A 12,746-nucleotide genomic window follows, 5' to 3' on the forward strand; every position below is an offset into this window, starting at 1 on the left:
CCCAAGCCTGGGACTCTCTCTACAGGTCTGCTCCACTCTGGATGTGGGGGTGGGGGTGGGGGGCCTTGAGCAACTGCTTTCCATGTGAACTCAAGAGTTTATTGTAGTACTTGGCACATAGCTAGTGCTCAGTAAATGCTTATGGAATGAATACATGGGCCTACTGTGCGCTAGGCCCTGGACTGATGCCATGGGAGACACAGTCACGCCAGTCAAGATCTCTGCCTTCAAGGGATCAGCAGTGCAGTGGCGGAGACAGACACACCAACACCAAGACATCAATATTATCATCATAGCAGCTAACGGGCCTGGAGCAGGTGGCGAGTGCATCATCTCACCGAATCATCTTAGAAAGCCTTTAGAAAGCACTTTGCATCACTGTCTACAAAAACAGCCAGTGAAACGGAGGCACAGGGGGCCTCTGAAGCTTGGCCAAAGGCATGCCGGTGTGCGGAGGGCATAGCGAGTGGTCGAGTGGAGCAGAAGCATGGGTTTGTGAGGCTGTAAGGGAGGGAGGCTTGAGAACCAAGCAGGAAGTGTCTTGGAGAATGGCTGCAATTCAGCAGAGAGAGAGAGGTGGGATGGTGGGTGCTACTGAATGAGGCTTTCAACTGCCCTGGATGCCGTGGGGGCATGGAACAGGTGCAAGGCGTTGTCACAGCCCCCTTTGTGACTCAGCCAGCCCCTAGAGCATCTCTCTGCTGCCCCCCAGGGTGAGGAGCTGCCTGCCTGAACAGCTAGCATGAACACACACACCCTTTTTCCCACGGGGTGTTCCTCAACCCTGCTGCTGGCCCAAACCAGGGCCTGCCCTTTCTTCCCATTGGGAAGACCCATGTGTCCTGCAGAAAACTGGAGCCTCCAAAGGGTGTAGCCAGTGGTACCTGGGGTGAACTTGGAGGGGTGCCCAGCACTCACCGTGCCCACCAAGCAAACATCTTTCTCCTCAGTACCCTCCAAGATTCAGTTCTGATTGCACCTCTTTTTGAGACTCATACCCAAACCCAACCCAACCCAACTCACTAACGTTATGCTGATTCTGACGCATAGCGAACCTACTATCTAGGGTTTCCAAGTCTGTAAATCATCGTGGGAGTGGACAGTCTCAACTTTACCCCATGGAGCAGCTGGTGGGTTTGAACCACTGAGATTATGGTTAGCAGCCCGCTCATTGCCTAACCCACAGACGCAAGAGACTGGACAGCTTTGAGATCTAGTTCTGACTTGGTCTGGGCTTTCACCTGCCAGAGCCCAAGGTGCCGTCCGTTGCCTGCATCTTTCCCGCCTCTGTGTCCCTGTCAGCCTCGTGTGCCTCATGCCTGCACTTTGCAAGCACACCCGGCCTTGGCTTCCCAGGGCTGCCATGACACAGTCCTACAAGCCACAGGGAGAAAGGTGAGTCCTTCTGTAGTGTCTTCTATACAGCTATGAGTCTGAAGTGCCTACAGGGTAGTGAGCTTGGGGTGTTTGGGGTTGTTAACTGTTTGCTCCAGGATGAAGGAGCTCTGGTGACACTGTTGGGTAAGTGTCACATTGCTAACTCTGAGGTTGGTAGTTCTAACCCAGCAACTCCCCCTTGGAAGAAAGATGAGGCTGCCTGTTCCCATAAAGGTTTACCAAGCCTTGATCACCCCTATATATGGTTGTGCTATGAATCAGATTGATCCCATGGCAGAGGGTTTGTTTCGGGGTTCCCTCCAGCTTGAGCTCATCTTAACGAATGATATCTGGAAAGACATTGTTTTCAAATAAGGTATTGGGGGTAGGACTTGAACATATCTTTCTGAGGGGCGCACCCATCAACCAACCACAGACCCCAAACTGTCCTCCCTTCTTCACTGCATGGAAGCTGCCCCTGACTACATTCTATCCTGCATGGATGGATCTTTTTTATTCAATTAATAAATCATTTTACCGGGGGCTCTTGCATATGTCATAGCAGTCTGTAAATCAATTATATCAAGAGAACTTGAACAGATGTTACCTTCATCAATTTCAAAAACACTTTCTTCTTGAGCTTTTAATGTCAGCTCCTCTTTATTTCTTCCCTTCCCCACCCTACCACCCGCCCGGACCCTTCATATATTATTATTATTTTTTACATACTCAATTTTCCGCATTCTAAAGCTGCCCCATGGAGCCTTCCCCTACGCCTTGTCAGAGACACCGAAGCTGGACCTGCGAGGTTCCTGCCCTGGAGGCGCTCACCAGCCTACTCTGAAGACCCTCAGGGCTGGGATGGAAAGCAGACTGCAAGCAGAAAGACCTGTAGCCAGCACTGAAGGAAGGGGTGGGGGTATGCAGGCCGAGTTTTCCCTTTGCTGGAGGCTGGGCCAGCAGGCGCGGGGCTCTGCTCAGAATGGGGAGCTATGAACTGATTCTTCAACTTTGGGCCTGCTCATCTGACCCTTTGGAAAGAGAGGTTTTCCTGTTTCTATGTTAATGGAGTCACATCCACGGGTTAGATGGATCCTAAATGGAATCACTTCTGAGTTATAAAAGAAATAGAATAGACAAGTCATACACCATTCAATGACCATCTACAACACAAGGAAGCTAGGCCACAAGGAATGAAGGCGGCTATAGTCAGAGAAAGAGCAACGTGGGCCAGACCCTGATTTGGGCCATTAGCCTTCAGGAAGGTGAGAACATCCCCTGCCACCAAATTCACCGCCAGCAAACTCACTGCCACCGAGTCGATGCTGACTCATTCAGTATAGGGCAGGGTAGAACTGTCCCCTGGGAGTTTCTGAGACTGTTGCTCGTTACAGGAGTCGAAAGTCCAGTTTTTTCTCCTGTGGAGCAGCTGGTGGCTTTGAACTGCTGACCTTGCAGACCATAGCCCCAGTGCATCATCACTACGCCACCGGGTCTGGGACTCAGATGGGCAGAGAAGTGGCAGAGCGAGGAATCTGGAGAGGAAGCAGCAATGTTCTTCTGGAGACAGAAGAGGAGAGCTGGTGTGAGGAGAGGGAATTTAGTGGCAGGAACAGAGCTTCGCAAACTAAAATGTTTGAGAAGTCTTGCTTGGGCACAATGCAATGCCACCCTCTCCCCTGTTCTGCTGCAAAGCTTCAGAAAACCCTCCACTCCTCAGCAAGGCTTGGCGTTAGACAGGACCAGCCCAGCAGTGGCAGGCCCAGGGCCAGAGTCAAAGGAAGAAGGCGATCACACACCCAAACATCCACAAGATGGAACTCAAACGAACCCATTGTCAAGGAGACTGTGTTCTAGCCACCGACCTTGACAAACACACCTTCATCAAGGCCTGGCAGACCAGGTTGGAATGGGACTCCTTGGAGGTCTGTGCCAGAATAGGTGATTACCTGGAGTCTACAGCCCTGCCAGTGTGGCCCACCCACTTCCTGCCCTGCCCGCTGCTTCATTCCACTCAGCCAGGAACCTTCTGCATGAACATGTCACCCACCAGGCTCTGTTCACACTGGCCATGGACCCTGGGGTCCCATCTGGAGGCCCAGTCCGAACTCAGGAAGAAGGGCTATAGGATCGGAGAATAGTTTAGAAATGGTGGAGGGGAGCCAATGGGCACATCGTCTTGGCTCTTCCACTGGCTGTCCTGTGGGAGGGTGTGGCTGGTGGGCCCACAGGGGCTGGTGGGCCCTTGAAAGCATGCAGGACCAGAGCAGGGACCCCTGACCCGACCTGCATGCCCTAGGCTCCTGTCTAGGTTACCCAACTCAGGTAATTCCCTACCTGAGAATAGCATTCAAGCTAGATTGGAGGGGGCGTGGTATGAAGGTGGGACTGTGGCTTAGGGGTGGGCCCTGGGAAAGAGGGGACAGGGCTAGGCTGAATCACTCAGCCCCTTTGGGGAGCTGATCTGGGGAGAGGATGGCTTCAGGGGGCATTGGGGCCAGGGAGGACAGCAGGGGCGTGTGGTCTGGGTTTGGATGGAAAGTGTTGGAAGTCTCACTGATGTTTTGGCTTTCAGTTGAACTTGATACCTTTCCATTGGATATGTGGCTCTTCCTTACAGCCCCGTGTCCTGCCTCTCTGGGAGAGCCACACTGCCACCCCACTGCCCTCTTCCTGATATTCAACTCCACCTCTTTGTTGTGGTCCTCCTCAGGGTCAGGACCACCCACAATCATCTCCTCCCTTCGCTTTCCTCGCCCCTACCTCTTTCTCCTGTTCATACGCACGCACGCACGCACGCACTCTCCCCTTCTCTCTATTTAACCTCCTCATTCCCCCTTCCGTTCCCTTAAGAAGAGTTCCCCTTTCTGTTTCCCACCTCTCCCTCCCTGTAATTCCACCTGAAAACCCCATGCGGGGCCAGTCTTGGCAGCTCAATCCAGGCGCAACGCTGGGATGTGCTTCCATGCGGGGAAATTAAAGCCATAAGTTCTTCAGGGAAATTAGATGGAGTGAAGACTCCATGCCCCAGTCACAGAGCCCCCAAGGCCCCTTCAGAAGCACGCACGTGTCTGCGTTGACCTTCTCACCCGCCAGTAATTGAACCTCTTTTTCCTCAAACAACACCAGACAAGGTAAATTAAAAAACATTTCTTATTCTGTGCTGTTTCCCGTTATTTATTTATTTTTCATAAAGCCACCAACTGCAGCACCGCTTCTCCTGAGCTCTCAGGGCAGAGGCGGGCAGGCAGCAGGCTCTAGTGGGCTAGCCTGGGCGCCCGGTAACCTAGGTGACATCTCTTCTGCTTCTGGGTGGGCTCCACCGCTTCTCGGCTGCTTCTGGAAGAACACTGGCGGTTGGGTGAGCGTTCAAGCGTAGAAGGGAGTCGGTCCCTGGGTGGTGCCAATGGCTCATTGGCTTAGTTACAGACCAGAAGGCGGCAGGTGATCTACTTCTTAAGACCCTTTGGAGTCCTAGGTCATTTGGATGCTCATGGAGCTGTCATGCATCAGAGTCAACTTGGTGACTGGGAAACGTGCCGCCCCCCCTCCTGGGTCAAGTTGGGTGCGAATTACCTCTGGGGTGAATTGAGAAAGTCTGTGGGGCCTGGTGGTGTTGTGTTTCCACACTGGGCCACTGACTGCAAGGTCAGCAGCTCAAAACCACCAGCTGCTCTGAGGGAGGGACAGGGCTTTCAACTCCCACAAAGAGTTACAGTCTCAGAAGCCCACAGAGGCAGTTCGGCCCTGTCCTATAGGATCGCTATGACGCGGCATGGACTCGGTCAGTGGCGGTGAGAGAATGGAAATGTGAATTCAAGAGCAGAGCTATCAAGCCAAGTGTGCTGTAGTCGACCTTAGCATGAGTACCTTAGGTTTTGCATTCTCTTGGATTGGAGTTGGCGGATGGAGAGCTTTACAGGCACCGTAAAGAGGGTTTCTGGTCACTGGCTTCACCGCTCCAGCTAGCTGTCGCTGTCTGTATCGTTGCCCGGGTTCCAGCTCATGGCGACCCATGTAGAACTGTCCCGTAGAGTTTTCTCGAGGGTCGTCTTCATGGAATCCCATCTCTACGCCTATTGCTTCCCCACTGCCACTGGGTGGGTTTGAATTTTCAACCTACTGGTTACCAACCATGTACAAATCCTTTGTGGCTCCCCAAGATCTTTGCTCCTGGCAGTGTAAGCATATTCAAGCCTGCGAGGGACAGGATGCAGCCCTTGTTCAGCTTCTAGGAACCAGGAGCGGGCTGTCAGGAGTTATATCCTAGTGGGGAATTCTCTGACCTGGTGCTCTCGCCAGGGAAGAGTAGGGGACGGGGGTGTGGTGTGTGTGTGTGTGTGTGTGTGTGTGTGTGTGTGTGTGATTTCATCCAGGACAGAGGTCAGGGGAAATCTGTTGGGTCATGTGGGAATTGAGCTGACACCAAGGCAGAAACTCAGGAAGAGGAGTAGAACCATTGGTGCCAAAGGGTTATCTATAGCAATCCAGGAGTCAGGATAGTGGTAGCATGGGACAGACAGCCTGCTCCACCCAGAAGCTGGGGCTGGTTCAGATCAGAGTGGGCAGAATAGGAAATGGATCTAGCAACCTCACAAGCCAGCCCAGAGCTTCTCCAAGTGGTCCCCAGATGGGAGCATCAGCCAGAAACCATCAGAAATGAGGATCTCAGGCCCCTCCCCAAATCCAATGACACGGAAACTCTGACGACCTTGGGTTTTATCAAGCCCTGCTGGTACCTCTCATGCTTGCGAACATTTAACCACACCCTTGGGCAAGGCTGACGTTGACCACACCTGAGCCCTGTGACGGCCACTGCTCTTGGTGGCCCAGGCCATCCTGTCTGCCTCCTCCTCCTCCTGAAGAAGGCCTCTGCCACTCTGTGGTGGCGCCTCCAAAGAGACTGTGTGGAGACTTTGGGAATCAGGATGTCTTCTGCATTCCAGTTATGCCCTAAGGGATTTCAGCCTCTTCAAGGACAGGGAGAGCCATAGCAATTTGTCCTTCTTAGAGTTTCACAAAGACTACCGCTTCCCTAAGGAGGCTGTCGTTATGCAAGAGTGTGTGTGTGTGTGTGCGCGCGCGCGTGCGCGCGCACGCTATGGATTGAATTGTGACCCTCTCCTATTATTTATGTTGTAAAAGTCTACATGTGTGGATGTAATTCCACCAGAGAGCAGGGATTCCTTTGTTATGTCAATGAGGCCATGTCAGTGGAAGGCTTTGTCTTAAGCCAACAGCTTCTAGAGCAGTGGTTCCCAACCTTCCTAATGCCGGGACCCTTTCATACAGTTCCTCATGTGGTGATGACCCCCCCAATCATAAAATTATTTCCGTCGCTCCTTCATAACTGTAATGTTGCTACTGTGATGAATTGTCATGTAAATATCTGATAGGCAGGATGTATTTTCACTGTGGTAAATTGAACATAATTAAAGCATAGTGCTTTATCATAAAAACAATATGTAATTATATATTGTGAACTATTTATTTCTAATGACAAATAAATGAAATTTTGTCTGGAAGCATGTTGTAGCATGGGTACTTCAAACCAGGTACTGGTAGGTGGGCATATCTACATGTGGGCGGACCCTCCTAGAGATGGGTAGAGGAGCGGAGTCTGGGTTCCTAAGACCATCAGAAATGTGTTTTTCGACCCCCAAAGTGGTAGAGACCCACAGGTTGAGAACCACTGTTCTAGGCTTATACAAGGCTAGACCAGACACAGAAGACAGCAGGAAGTGGGAAAGCTAGCTGTCACCTGGAGCATTCTGGGGAGGAATGCCCAGAAGCCCCTGAGACCAGGGTTTCCCCCCAGAATGAACAGAGGATGCGTTCTGCTCGAGTCGGCCCCCTGAATTTGGACTTCTGGCCTCCCAAATGGCTGTACCAATGGGCTCAAGCATCCTAAGGATTGTCAGGATGGTGCAGGATCAGGCAGAGTTTCCCTTGATTGTGTGTCAGGTGGCTACAAATTGGGAGTGACAAGACAGCACCCGACACCACCAACCACAGCCTCCTTACTTCTGAGAAAAGTACATTTCTGCCGGGTCAAGTGATCTGCCTGGGGTCTTTCCGACACGGAGAGCTCGCCATCACTGTACTCAGGAAGCCCTGTTCCACTGGACCAGGAATGGGCGCTCAAGCCAACACCTGGATCTCGCAGAAGCTTCCCCCGTGAAGGGATTTGCAGCACCATCAACTCCAGGCCACTATGAACATGAGACTGAAGGCTGAGTGAGGACTTCCTGTCTTTCTGGAAGTCAGGTGGCCTTATGAGTATCACCAATGTGCCCATCACCATGCCAAGCTCCAGGGAGGAGATATTGCCCCCGGTAAAGCCACAGTCTTTCTCTACTGGCTGGTCCCTTGGGTTGGCCAAGGGGTGTAAGGAAAGCTAGTATCTAGTTTTAGGTCTGTCACTTCCCAAGCTGGCCACTATAGAGGGAGTCACTTCACCTTGGCGGGCTTCAGGAGGGCCTTAAGAAAATATCCCAGCCCAGTCCGGATCAGATCCATAAGTCTGATATTAGCCCATATGTCCTATACCAATCTATAACTTCCTCTTCAGACTCATGCAACACATGCAATGACTCCAAGTGCAGAAAGACTACAGGCCAGTGGGTGGAAAGTCTTGTGGATCCAGTGGTGGTGGAAGCATCTCAGCACCAGTGTGGCTCTCCACATGGCTCCTCCATCTCCAGGGTTCTGGCTCCATCAGCGTAGCTCCTTGTGGTTTGTCAACAGGAATGTGAAGCAGAGTGTGCATCCCACCTCCAGGGAGGAAGACAGGAGTTCCCAGAATCCTCAGAAGGCCATGTCCACACAGAGGCCTCATTGGCTATGACCTGATGGACAGGCTAGACTTCACACCTTCACTCAAGTTGCCAGGAGATTCCGTAACTGCCACAGGAGACTAGAAGTTCAAGTTCAGGTCATCAACTGTAGGAGGACATTGGCTCTTAGGAGAACATTTTTTCTCTGTTGGCTCCTCCTGGGGCCTCAGAGAGCTCCATGTGTCTTGGTATCAATCTTTCCCTTCGTCTAAGTCCCAGGAAGTTCTCGGCGTGGGGACCCTGGATCTAAAGGACACACAGTGTTTCTGAGTCTTCTTTCTTGGTAGTAGGGGGCCCTTCCTTCCCTGCTTGTTTCTCTCTCCTTTTATCCCTGGTAAGGGAAAAGACATAACACCAGCAAGGGTACGATTAGGAGAGGGGATAACTCGATAGGCGAGAGCTTCAAAGAGTTCATGGAAAGGTCTCATTATTTTTTAATTACAATTTTCCCTGAATGTTTGGAAACCCTCTTCCACATGCCACCCTCATCCCACCTCATTACCACAGAGGAGTTGGGATTTACAACACAGACGATCCCATCGGATAACAGAATGGAGGCCAACCGCATGGTACTGCGAATCACAGAGTAGCCAGGTTGACACTGTCGTGGGAGAACACAAGTCAGTCACGACACTGGTCGGACCGAGTTGGAGCTTTCTGCCGGTTGTTCACTGGAAGCGTGGATAGGTATTTGATGTCCTGCTCCCCCTTCAGCTCCCTCCTCGATTAAATGAGTACAAAATGCTCATCTTACAAGAACTAAGTGAGATAGCGCTTCTAACGCACATAGCACACGCCCTGGCAGTGAGTTGGGGACCCATAAGTGCTTCATGATTGTTGGTCGACTTTTGCGGAGGGGAAGACGGCTGTGTGCAGATGCGTCCTGCGTTCGGCAGTGTGAAGTGGACTGGGAGTTTGGGCTGGAGGGGGCAAGGAATTGAATTTCGTCAACATTATCTGAGCACCTACTATGTGCCAGGGACTCTTCTGAGTGCTGGCGGGGGTGGGTGGGTGGAGGGGATGCATGTGACGGGTGAAACGCCTGGCTCTCACCATCGGCATACACCCTCCAGGAGCAGGTGGCTCCCGAGCTCTGTCAAGCTTGCACACAATTGTGTTAGGCAAATAAGCAGGATGAGAGTACAGCAGAAAGCAGGAACGGGTGACGGGAGAATGACGCTGAACGAGTGGCCTGCAGAGATTTACAACTCGATGCCCGGCCCAACAGAGTCATTGAGATTTCTGACCCATCGGCTGGCACAGAGAACGGTCCTTGTGAAGAGGAAGCTTCCGACAGTGGTGAAAACCCTCCTGTTAGTACATAGCAAATGCCAGGAAAGATCTATCTGTTCAGCGAAGTAGTAAATGGATGATACATAAATGAATGGGGCTTTTGTCCAATTCCAGGCTTGAGATAGGAAGCCCCAGCCCTTCAGGGACAGCAGCTCTCACAAAGGGAGTGACCTTTGGAAGGAAGACACATGGCTTTATTAGGCTACACAACAAATTGGGCGGGCTTGGAAATAGCAAAATCAAAGAGGACTTCAAGGTCCCAGCCTAGTAGACCGGAGCTGGGTGATACGACACCACAGAAACATTTGGAAGATTGTAGGCAGTTGTGTAGATACCCTCGTAGGCTGCATCACTGAACCTGCCAGTGCTGGGGAGGTAAAGGAAGCCGAGGGCTGCTTTGAATGCCCTCTCCTTCCCCCTCGGAGTTGGTTCTGGCTTTGATCCATCCTAGGAGGCCCCCACGTGGCTGGGATCCTTCTTAGTCCTGGACCATGTCCTAGATACCAGTGGCCAGAGAAGAGTTAAATAGCTGCACAGTTGTTGACTTGTTCATAAAGGGAACTGCCCAGAAAGGACAAGAAAAGCCTCATTTCCTAGCTATTAACTGAAAACCACTTTTTGTAGGACAGCTTGACCTCTAAAGTGTTGGCTAGACTGTCCAGAAAAAAAAAATAAAGTAGGTAAAGGAGGTCCTCTTTTAGTGCCGAGGGCTAGTAAATGTGTCTGGGGACGAGGAATTGCTCCCAGATATCGGCAGAGCCCTACCATTTTTAAAGGAAATAATTTCCTCTCCTCATTCCCAACTAATAAGGCATATACTTCTGCCCACCAGAACCCTCTGAATTCATGTCACTGCGGTGAGGTGGTGTGACGGGAACTTGGTGTAATGCCTCACACCTTTGGCAAGGATTTGCAGCCCAGAACTAATGGTAACTGTGTCTCATTCAAGCTGGGTGTTGCCCTGTGCTCGATATTTAGGCCTGGAGCCGACACCTCTGTACAGAGAGCACTGTGCTAGGCACTGTGGGGACACATAGAAATAAAGGCCCAGTTCTTGACCTCCGCGTAAGTACTGAATGACATCAAATGGTGCCATCTGTGGTCTGAACTGTGTTTGCCTAGATGAGGTCACGAAGTACTTACTCATTCGGCAGGTATTTATTGGGCACCTGTCATTTTGTCCACCGCCTGTCTGTCAATTTGTCATGCTGCAGGGGCTTGTTGGGGCAGTGATGATGGAAGCTGACCTCTGGCATTTCAAACACTAGCAGCGCCGCCCTGGTGGAGAGGTAGGTCTCAGGGGAGGTGCCAGCTTAGGGCAGACTCGGAAGAAAAGCCTGGCAGTCGACATCTAGAGATTAGCCAGTGAAACTTTATGGGCATCGTCCGGCTCTCCTGCCTTGGACATGTCAACACAAGAGATCAGTCAATATGCAACCCAAGTTTCCCAGGCTCCAGGGTGCTCCTGGGATCCTGATGATAGTCATCTTTTCCAGGCTGTTGCCTTGGTTATTCAAGCAGAACGCCTGGTCCCAACCCCATGTCCCCTCGTCAAATTGTCCCTCTGATGGGATGAGTCCTCAGAGTACACTAACAGGCACTCCCAAGCCAGGCTTTAAGCTATGGTTAATGGCTCCTCTTCAGCTTTGCAGCCTGTACCCCACTCTCCCCTCCATGACGTCCATCACTTGAGACATTTCTTGAAACGATGTTACCGATGCTACAATTCTGTTCCTTCAGAACTTGAAAGACGTAACTTGAAAATGAGTGTGCCCCTCGAATAAAATGACTTGAAAATAAATAAAGTGATTCGTTCCATTTTAACGAAAGAAAATTATTGCGTCATCCTTTTCCGACGCCCATGCTTTCTGCTGAAAGCTCTGTCTTTCCGATGATTTTCCTCTGGACGCAAGCTGCTACTTCTCCAGGAGTACTTTTAGGATTTGTCTACGTCGGTGGGAAGTTTGATTGTGATACCTATTGGAAGGGATTTGTTTGAGTTTATTCTGTTTGAGGTCTACTCATCTTCTGGAATTTGTAGATCGACAAGGGGATAGCCCCGCCAAAACCCAGAATCTCTCCCCACCCCCAAGCTAAATATTAAAAAAAAAATTTTTTTTACAAAACAACCTTATCATCTTCAAAGTACTCTCCATTACACTTAAAGCATTTGTCAAATCTGTGATTCCATTCTTGGAAATATTTTTCAAACATCTGTTTGGATGGCTGACAGCACCTCCCTCATTTTTTCCCTTCACCTCTTCTACTTCGTCAAGTCCCTGTCCTTTCATGTCCCTCTTTCTTCACAGAAACAAAAAGAAGTCGCACAGAGCAAGGTCAGGTGAGTAACGTGCATGGGGCAAGAGAGGCATGCTGGTTTTTGTTAAAACTGATGCACTGCGATGCCTGCGTGAGCAGGTGCACTGTCGTGGTGGCAAAACCAGTGCCCCATCTGCCACAAATCAGGACTTTTTGTCGCACACTGTTAAGCAATCTTTTCAGAACCTCTAGATAGAAAGCTTGATTAACAGTCTGACCTGGTGGAACGAACTCCAAATGCACCATGAGTCGATATTTTTGTTCATTCGGGAAGTTGACGGATGTCCAGAACGAGGTTTGTCATCCATCAGCATTTCACCTTTTCTGAGATGAGAAAACCACTCTTACACTGGAGTGTTTCCCATGGCGCTGTCCTTGTAAGCCGTGTTCCACATCACAACCGTTTCTGCGGCATTTTTCCTGGTCAGAAAACAAAGTTCACAGGGGCACACTGTTCTCTTAAACCGGCCATCACAAAAAACCAAGGTTAGAGTGAAACTGTTTTTATGAAAAATCTCACTATAACCCGAGAGAACCCTCCCAGGGGACACCACTGGGTGCACTAACTCAGAGCGAGTTGCTCAATGCTCGCCAAGTGGAAAGATGTATATTATGACAGCTCCGCTCTGCCGCGTGCAATTCCGTTTGGGGAAGGGTTACCTTGCTTATATCATTTGAAAATTTGGGGAATTTTTCAGCTAGTATTTCTTCAAATGCTTTTCCAGTGCCACTGCCCTTCTATTTTCCGTCCTGGGCCCCAGTGGCACAGATGGGGAGTATTTTGTTGTAGTCCCCTTAGGTCCTTCAGGTGTAGAATTAAATTTTTTTGGTATTTATTCTCTGTTGTTCCAATTAGGTTATTTCTATTATTCTATCTATGTTCAAATCCACAGACTATATCCTCTGTCCTCTCCATTCTGC

Source organism: Tenrec ecaudatus, chromosome 16 (genome assembly GCF_050624435.1).
Source record: "Tenrec ecaudatus isolate mTenEca1 chromosome 16, mTenEca1.hap1, whole genome shotgun sequence".
In the NCBI taxonomy this organism is placed as follows: Eukaryota; Metazoa; Chordata; class Mammalia; order Afrosoricida; family Tenrecidae; genus Tenrec; species Tenrec ecaudatus.